General features: G+C 36.5%; 1 pseudogene; it reads left to right on the forward strand.

Annotated features, from left to right (window-relative positions):
• LOC137644787 (uncharacterized) overlaps positions 1 to 8,759 on the forward strand; it is a 9,556-nt pseudogene extending 797 nt beyond the window's left edge.
• Positions 8,760 to 10,000: the final 1,241 nt, after the last annotated feature.

A 10,000-nucleotide genomic window follows, 5' to 3' on the forward strand; every position in this document is an offset into this window, starting at 1 on the left:
AAAGGATCAAAGCACGTTTTTGAGGAAGTTTCAGTGTATGAGAAAGCAAATATCACAGTACTAGCAAATGTATGTGCAAATGGTTCAGTACCACCACCAATGATAACATATCCAAGAAAGAGAATTAACATTATGCTTGCTGAAAAATTCCCAGAGGAGTATGATTTCACAGTAGGGAAGAGTGAAAAAGGCTTTATCCCTTTGAAACTCTGTATGAGTACCTTTGTAATGATTTTAGTGATTGGTTGATCCAAAAGAATATTCAACGGTCAGTGATAGTTTTCACAGATTGGCATGAAACAAGGAATAATTATATTAGGGTAAGGCAATTTTGGACAGAGGCAATTTTGGACAAGTAAGGCAAATATTGGACAGATACAATATCTCTAAAATTATTTATAATTTTCGAAAACTATAATGCTATTAGAAATTGCCCAACCTTCTACTTTATAAATATTAGTATGTCTGGTTTTTAAAAGGTATTAAGTACCCCTACATAAATTGTTGAATATGGGTGTCCAATAATTGCCTCACCTTCATTTTAGGGTTTATCAGAAATAATACATTAAATTATTTTTTCTAAAAACAAATTAGTGGATGATGCTAAAGGAAGGTTTAAAATAAAAAATTAATGAAAACATATGGAATATCTAGTGTCCAATTTTGCCTCGCCTTGAAAAATGGTAAGGCAATTTTGGACACTTAATTTAAAAAAAAAAAAAACATCAATTTATAATGTTGTTATTAAGTAATAGATTTTGTAAACTATCTATCTATCTATCTATCTATCTATATATATATATACATATATATATATATATATTCATAATAATTTCAACTAGAAACATAGATAAAGAATAGCTCTTTGAAAATATTTTCTATCATTTATTTCAATAGAAAATCATGTTGATTTATAAGAAAATAAAAAAGAAAAAGTTTTCTTTTCATAGAAAATAATAATCAAACCTATTACTAATGAGAAAATAGGGACAAGTACAAAATTGGAAATAAAGGTGAACAATTCAATATATACTATAGCCATATACGTGACAATTTAAATGCTTGAATATATGACGGGTCTATTTAATTCAACCGAATGCTCAAAAAACAGCTTCAGTTCTTTTAAATATGGCACTAAACATTCTCTTTGAGGCATGGGTTCCATAAATAAAGGACTATTAATTCCATCTGTAATTTGAAAAAGGTATGTATCCGTTTGGTGCTCTGGATACTCCTCTACTTCTAATGTCCGGCAGTTGATCTTACTGGAATTAGTATGGACCGGCAGGGGTCACTTGCCTTATTTAGATAAGCGCTGCGCATCGCTAAGATACTGGCTATTCTTTGATGAATTTAGCCTATGAATCCTCTATGAATTTAGTCAGTCTAAGGAAAGTGAAAATGAAAGAATTGCCCCCAGTCCCGGCCGTAGTGGGTTGCTAAGAAACTCCCGGTTCGTAAATACTAAAGAAAAATTGAAAATTGGTAATTGAAATGTTAGAACCATGAATCAAACTGGGAAGTTACAGCTAGTAGAGAATGAATTTATGAAATATAGTTTGGATATCTTTGCCCTAAGGAACAGATGGAGTTAGAAGAGAAGAGGTAGGAATAATGATGATGATAACAAGAGGAGAAAAGGCATTAACCAAATAGAGAGCTGCAGGTAGCAGATTGTTGCTTACAAAAATTATTATTATTATTATTATTATTATTATCATTATTATTATTATTATTATTATTATTATTATTATTATTATTATTATCATTATTATTATTATTATCATTATTATTATTAGGCCTATAGAAACCAGAGAAAAAGAGAATTTTTAGCGAGTTCTAAATGGCTTCGGAAGAAAATCGTGATTCTCCAAATGGATTCAGAAGAAATTACCATAGACTTAGCGACTTAGCATGGAATTCTGAACGACTTCGAAAGAAAACCCTGAATCTCCAAATGTCTTCAGAAGAAATAGCCGTAGACTTAGCATAGAGTTCTGAATGTGCCCAGAACGGAATCTTCACAGAGCTGTAAATCAAAATCAAATCACGAAATTTATCATCATCATCATCATAATTTTTCGCGAGTCCTAAACGGCTTCGGGAGAAAATCTTCGTGCATCTCCAAAAGGATTCAGAAGGAATTTCCATAGACTTAGCATGGAATTCTGAATGATTCCAGAAATCTCTGAACGATTTCGGAAGAAAATCTTCCTGAATCTCCTCTCCAAATGACTTCAGACGAAATAGCCGTACACTTAGCATAGAGTTCTGAATGACTCCAGAACGGAATCTTCCCGGAGCAGTTCTGAACGGCTCCGCCCCGGATTCCAAAAGACTTCTGAAGACCTGACCTCTCTTTTTTCTTTCTTTTTTAAACATACCTTGCAACACCTCACGATCTGTATGTACTGTAGCTATGGAAGTTTACGCAGTGAACATTGGGAGGAGGATTTCACTTTACTCACAGAGCTCGCGTTCTGGCGGAACAGGTAACTGACTGTGAGAATTTTGTTACAGCTACAGGATGAACTGGAGGCTATTTGGAACACCTTCATCTACAGATAGTTTGGATAGGTGCCGACGAAGTTGGCTAGCTAAGATCATAATGTAAGCGCCTTGAAGGATAATTTGCTTGTAGTTTAGCGACGATGTCATATAATTGGATTGCATTGGTGCAAAGCGGTGAGCGACGTGTGTTTCTTCAAAATTCGGCACTGAAGATAGAACATATCAGGATGGCATTGGTAAATATATTGTGTTGCTCTTCGTTGACTTTAGTAAGAAGGCGTATAGCGTATGCCGAGAAATCAATGGCATCCATGTCTTTACCCATCGCCCTTATAAGTAAAGACATGAAAGCCATCGATTTCTCCGAGGAATCTGACGAACCGAGGACAAACAACACTGAAATGTCTCTTGAAATCTCGAAGGAGACTGGCGAACAAAGCAAAGAAGATCTCGAAAAACTATAAAAGAAGAGAATAGAGAAGGAAAGCCTTTATATGTAGAAGTATAAAAAATAGCCTTTAATTATAGAGGTATGTCAACTAAAAACTGAGGTCAAATAGCCTCTACTATTAGCGGTTAGTCACCTTAAAACAGAGGTCTCAATGAGCCTCTAGTTCTAGAAATAAAGCACCCAAAAATAGCTTTTAATGTTAGAGGTAAGGGGATTAAAATAAAGGTCAAATAAACTCTAATGCTAGAGTATAGCACCTCAAAATAGAGGTCAAAGAGCATCTAATGTTAAAAGTAAGGAGCCTAAAAAATAGAGGTCAAAGACCCTCTAATGCTAAAAGTAAGAAGCCTCAAAATAGAGGTCAAAGAACTTCTAATACTAAAAGTAAGGAGCCTCAAAACAGAGGTCAAAGACCCTCTAATGCTAAACGTAAGAAGCCTCAAAATAGAGGTCAAAGAGCCTCTAATGCTAAAAGTAAGGAGCCTCAAAATTGAGGTCAAACAGCCTCTAATGCTAAAAGTAAGGAGCCTCAAAATAGAGGTCAAAGACCCTCTAATGCTAAACGTAAGAAGCCTCAAAATATAGGTCAAAGAGCCTCTAATTCTTAAAGTATGGAGCCTAAAAATAGAGGTGAAAGAGCCTCTAATGCTAAAAGTAAGGAGCCTAGAAATAGAGGTCAAAGAGCCTCTAACGCTAAAAGTAAGGAGCCTCAAAATAGAGGTCAAACAGCCTCTAATGCTAAAAGTAAGGAGCCTCAAAATAGAGGTCAAACAGCCTCTAATGCTAGAAGTAAGGAGCCTCAAAATAGAGGTCAAAGACCCTCTAATGCTAAAAGTAAGGAGCCTCAAAATAGAGGTCAAACAGCCTCTAATGCTAAAAGTAAGGAGCCTCAAAATAGAAGTCAAACAGCCTCTAATGCTAAAAGTAAGGAGCCTCAAAATAGAGGTCAAAGAGCCTCTAATGCTAAACGTAAGAAGCCTCAAAATATAGGTCGAAGAGCCTCTAATACTTAAAGTATGGAGCCTCAAAATAGAGTCAAAGAGCCTCTAATGCTAAAAGTAAGGAGCCTCAAAATAGAGGTCAAAGAACCTCTGATGTTAAACGTAAGAAGCCTCAAAATAGAGGTCAAAGACCCTCTAATGCAAAAAGTAAGGAGCCTCAAAATAGAAGTCAAACAGCCTCTAATGCTAAAAGTAAGGAGCCTCAAAATAGAGGTCAAAGAGACTCTAATGCTAAAAGTGAGCAGTCTCAAAATAGAGGTCAAAGAGCCTCTAATACTAAAAGTAATGAGCCTCTAAATAGAGGTCAAAGGCCCTCTAATGCTAAACGTAAGGAGTCTCAAAATAGAGGTCAAAGACCCTCTAATGCTAAACGTAAGGAGCCTCAAAATGGAGATCAAAGACCCTCTAATGCTAAAAGTAAGGAGCCTCAAAATAGAGGTCAAAGAGACTCTAATGCTAAAAGTGAGCAGTCTCAAAATAGAGGTCAAAGATCCTCTAATGGTAAACGTAAGGAGCCTCAAAATTGAGGTCAAAGACCCTCTAATGCTCAAAGTAAGGAGCCTCAAAATAGAGTTCAAACAGCCTCTAATGCTAAAAGTAATGAGCCTCAAAATAAGAGGTCAAAGACCCTCTAATGCTAAAAGTAAGTAGCCTCAAAATAGAGGTCATAGAGACTCTATTGCTAAAAGTGAGCAGACTCAAAATAGAGGTCAAAGAGCCTCTAATGCTAAACATAAGGAGCCTCAAAATAGAGGTAAAAAACCCTCTAATGCTCAAAGTAAGGAGCCTCAAATTAGAGGTCAAAGAGCCTCTAATGCTAAAAGTAAGGAGCCTCAAAATGGAGGTCAAAGACCCTCTAATGCTAAAAGTAAGGAGCTTCAAAATAGAGGTCAAAGAGCCTCTAATGCTAGAGGTAAAGCACTTCAAATTATTAGAGATCAAAGAACATATAATGCTAAGATTATAGTACCTCAAAATAGAGGTCATAGAGCCCTTAATACTAAAGGTATGGCACCTCAAAATAGAGCTTAAATATCCTCTAATGTTGGAAGTATGGCACCTCAAAATAAAAGGTCAAAGAGCCTCTAATGCTAGAGGTAAGGTACCTCAAATTAGAGGCCAAATAGTCTGGCCTATTCCTTGTATATTCACCCTACGCATTGGTTTCCTACGCGCCAGCGCTTTTCTGCGCCTTCACCAAAAACTGTGCTTCAGCAGAAACTGAGCACAAGCAGCATCCTGTGCGCCAACGCTCCAGTACTCTCCTTCGCACTCGGGCGAGAGGCAAAAAGAATGAAAACTTTTTAACAGGTTAAAATTGCCACGTTCCCCTCCCCGCAAATGCATGACAGCATGCCCGCAGGGCAAAAAGGGAAGAGGCTTCACAGAAGGGTTCAAGATCCCAAAGATTCCATCTTACAAGGAGAATCAAATGATTCCCCAGAAAAAAGGAAAGATGAATACTGTGAAGAACTGCAGAGTATAATAGGTGAGAACCTAGAGAGATATGAAAATTGTGATTAATGACTTCAATGCTAAAGTTGGAAGGAATAATCAAGGGATAGAAAATGTGATGGGCGTTGAGGTTCTTGGCGAAGTTGCAAATGAAAATGGGGCACATTTTATAAGTTATTGTTCAACAAACAATCTTTTTACTGGAGGTACTCTTTTCCAGCACAAGGAGATCTACAAATATACAAGGACTTCACCATGTGGCAATTACAAATATCAAATAGATCACATAGCCATTGATAAAGAGAGAAGGAGGACTCTGGGAAATTAAGAAGCTATAGAGGTGCAGTTATTGGTAGTGATCACCAGCTCCTCATTGCCACAAAAATATTAAAACTGAAAGAACCCAACAGAAATGTAGATAGAATACCTAAGTTTGATACAACTAAGCTTCTAGAGGATGAGCACAGAAATCTTTGTAACTGAATGTAGGAATCGATTCACAGTCTTAAGAGACCATAAGAGACGAAGTTTTGGGACATGCAGTTACAAGGAGAAAACCATGGATATCAAATGATACTTGGGATACTATAAAAAGAAGACAAAGACAGAAATTCATTTCTTAAAGTTTTCGAGGAAGTAATGAAAATTACAAGGCAGAGCATGCCAAGTATTTCAGTATTGATAGTGAGGTCAAAAGAAATATCAGGAATGATTGGAGAGAATATTTAGACAGGAAAGCAGATGAGGCTGACAAAGCTATGAATTCAGGGAGTGGCTTTGTTGTAGGAATTGCTCTTGGAATTATTAATGAAATCTCTATGGGGAAAAAAGAAGCATATACCCATCAAAAAGAAAGATGGATCTGTTATAACAAAAGAACATGAAGAAAAGTAACGTTGGATTAAACACTTTAGTGAGGTCATGAATAGGAAATACGAAGGGAATAATTTGGTTGATATACCTGAAACTGATGAAGACCTTGATGTGCCCAAGAATGTATTAGGTGAGTTTGAAGTCGAAGCTATTCTTAAAAAAAAAAACTCAAAAGATGGAAAGCCCCTGTATACGAAGGAATAACTGCTGAGATGATATTGCCTGAAAATGAAGTGACTCCCAGATTACCTACAAGATTATTTTGTAGAATGTGGCGTGAAGAGGCAAAGCCTTATGTATGGGAGCTAGGAGTGCTGGTGAAAATGACAAAAAAATATCTGACTGATTGCAATCATTACAGAGGCATCACACTTACGTCAGCTGTCATGAAAATATATAGAATGCTCATTCTAAAGAGACAAGAGAGAAAGATTGATGAAAAGTTGAGAGATGAACAAGCAGGATTTAGAAAAGGTAGACGTTGTACTGACCATATTTTCATTTAAGACATGTGGTACAGCAATATGTAGAATATAGAATTCCACTTTTTATGGTATATGTGGGCTATGAAAAAGCTTTTGATTATGTGCTCTGGCAAATTTTGTGGAGAGTCCTGTGACATTATGGAGTTCCTCTCAAATATGTAAATTTAATTGTCTGTTCATAAGCATAGCAAATGGAAAGTTAATGTTAGTGGCGTCTTATCAAACGAATTTCCAGTAAAAAGTGGAGTACTCTAAGTGAATGTGTTGTTACCTATGTTGTTTATCCTCCTCATAGATTTTGTAATGCATAGATCGGTTGGGGATGGTGAAGGATTGGACTGGATTGGTAACAGAAAATTAGGAGACCTAGAGTATGCTGATGACGCTGTCCTAATTAGCAGAACACCACAGGGCTTGGAAAGCTTGCTTACCAGAATGCATGAAAAATCACATGAGGTTGGGCTAGAGATAAATAGAAGAAAGACAGATGATGAGAACGGAATATGCAATGGAAGATGAAATATCTTTGGAAGGATTAATGAGGTAGAATCATTTAAATATACAGGAACGATGATATCTAATATAGGAGCTTTAGAATTTGAGTTTAATGAAAGATTGAAAAAAACAAATCAGAGGATGGCTAGGTTAAGTCAAATTTGGAAATCAGGTCGCCTAAAATTACATATAATAATCAGGCTACATATCAGTTTAGTGATATCGGTGTTACTGTATGGTCGTGAATCTTGGTATATTAATGAAACTCATTTTGTAGATTTGAGAACAAAGCCCTCAGAAGAATATTGGGTGTTAAAGTTACCATGTTTTGGTCAATATTTTTGAAGGTTTCACCCCCTGAGTGTGAACAGCTTTAAGAGTGTCCCCAGTATTAAATAACTTTTTGAAAATCATATCATAACCATCAAGCTAGAAAGAAACTTTTTTCTTTTTTAATGTAACTCTCAGGGTGTCACTCACTTTTAGGGTGTCACCTTGGGCAGACACCCCTTTTAATGCACCCCTCATGTCTTATTTTGAATTTTTATAATTACATATATGCATATTTATACATAAAAGTATATTTGTGTGCTCGAATACAAAGTTTGATTTACATATTCATATAGTAAGGCAAAATTGGACAGTTTTCAAAACCATGGTCAGGCAAAATTGGACAGATACAGATACAGACGTGTCCAAAATTGCCTCACTGTCCAAAATTGCCTCGCCTCTGAGATATTTTTTTCATTACTGTAATACGAGAATTTATAATTCTTTGATGATTATGAAACAAGCCATTTTTATAGATGAGACCTCCCTCTCTTGAAAACATGTTTGGTATTTGGTCATAAATTATTAATATAGATTTTGTACAAAGGTTACTAAAAAGGTGTCCAAAATTGCCTCACCCTACTATACTACTTAGCAAAATCCCTTAATGAATTGAACATCATTCTGTACGGTTTGCCTCCAAATACGACACATCTATTGCAGCCATATGTGGCTGTGTTTGGCCCCCTCAAAAAAGGATGGACAAGAGCTATGAAAGAGTGGGAAATGGAACATCAAGAGGAAATTCTGTCACACGAAAACTTTGCAGAGGTGTTTTTACCTACTTACAGGAAGTATGTTACAGAAGAAAATATCCTAGCTGGATTTAGGAAGTGTGGTATATATCCCTTTAACACTGATGCACCTGATTATTCAAAACTGAAGTCAGCAGCAGCACAAAAGGAGCATGAATCTACAATTTTTGAAGGAATCGATCAAGGGAGATTTAAGGACAGGTCAAACCAAACTATGCCCCCTTATCTTATTAACAGATCCTCTCAAACAGATTCTTTTTTTTTTCCCTTCAATCTCATGACAAGAGAACAAAGAAAAGAATTCTTCCCATATGAGGGGTCACTCTGTGATATGATCCTGGATAATGCAAGGTATGCTCCCTGGCGAAAAATTTACATGGAATCTACCATTACCAAACTCTAGGAAAACGTAACAGCTGATTTTACAAGCACGCCTATGAGGACTCCAAATGAGCCTATACCAGAGATCGAGTTGAGTCCCAGCCCAAGTACTTCCACATCATATAGTTATAGATCAGAGAACAACACACCAAAAACCAGCTCAATTAGTTGTGTAATGCTACGACACAAATTTTATCCTGAACGTAAGTCAGGCCGTGGACCAAAGTATGTCAAGACGATGCTCGGCAGGTGTTTTTCCCTTTCAAGTAAAAAGGTTATAAGGGAGTTGGAACTTCGTCAGAATGTACAACAGTCAAAAAAAAAAAAAAAAAAAAAAAAAAAAAAAAAAAAAAAAAAAAAAAAAAAAAAAAAAAAAAAAAAAAAAAAACTCCTAAACAGGAGAACTTTACAAAGAAAAGAACACATTTAGCCACTACAACTGAGCCTTCTACCGCCTCAGTAGCATCAGCAGCCTTTCCAGAGTCACAAACTCCTGCATCTCCAGAGCTTCTTCCTCCTGCATCTCCAGAGTTACAAGATACTTCTGATTCTGCTGATGAACACAGTAAGTACTGCCGGTTTTTATCAAACCAATCAACATGGATATCTTGATTGCCCATAAGTTTTAGAGTAATAACTTATCTACAACACATATTGTCTTCCCAATTTAAGTTCTAATGAAAAATTGTCAACTTGTGTGTCACATAATAAGCATGAATTTCTTTTTCCTCAATCCAGTGAGTGTTCTGTATAGCAGTATAGGAGAAAGTACTGATATAGGTTTAAGTGACTGTATTAAACTTCCCTTGGAGGAACCTGAAGTAGGGTCTTGGGTTGGAGTGAAAATACAAAAGTCCCAGGTATCATCCAAAGGGCGAATTACAACACCCTATGAGGTAAATGTGGCAAGGGTAAGTTACTGTAATCAGTGCAGGCCTTTTATGATTATAAAAATAACCTCATCATGCCACTGGGTAGAGTTCTAGGCTAAACTTTTCCTTTCTTTTCATATCTTCAGGTGAAAGATAAGGATGATGGAGGATTTGCAGTGTCCTTTCTCAAGGAGAAAGCTAAAGGATTTTACTTTACTCCTGAGGTAGAAGAATTGTCATACCTGGTGCACCCCCAAGGACTATAGTCAATTTCTTTTAGCGATGCAGATTTGCACCGACTCGCAGCGGTGCCTTTTTAGCTCGGAAAAGTTTCCTGATCGCTGATTGGATAGAATTATCTTGTCCAACCAATCAGCGATCAGGACTCTTT

The sequence above is a fragment of the Palaemon carinicauda genome, chromosome 8 (genome assembly GCF_036898095.1).
Source record: "Palaemon carinicauda isolate YSFRI2023 chromosome 8, ASM3689809v2, whole genome shotgun sequence".
NCBI classification, from domain to species: Eukaryota; Metazoa; Arthropoda; class Malacostraca; order Decapoda; family Palaemonidae; genus Palaemon; species Palaemon carinicauda.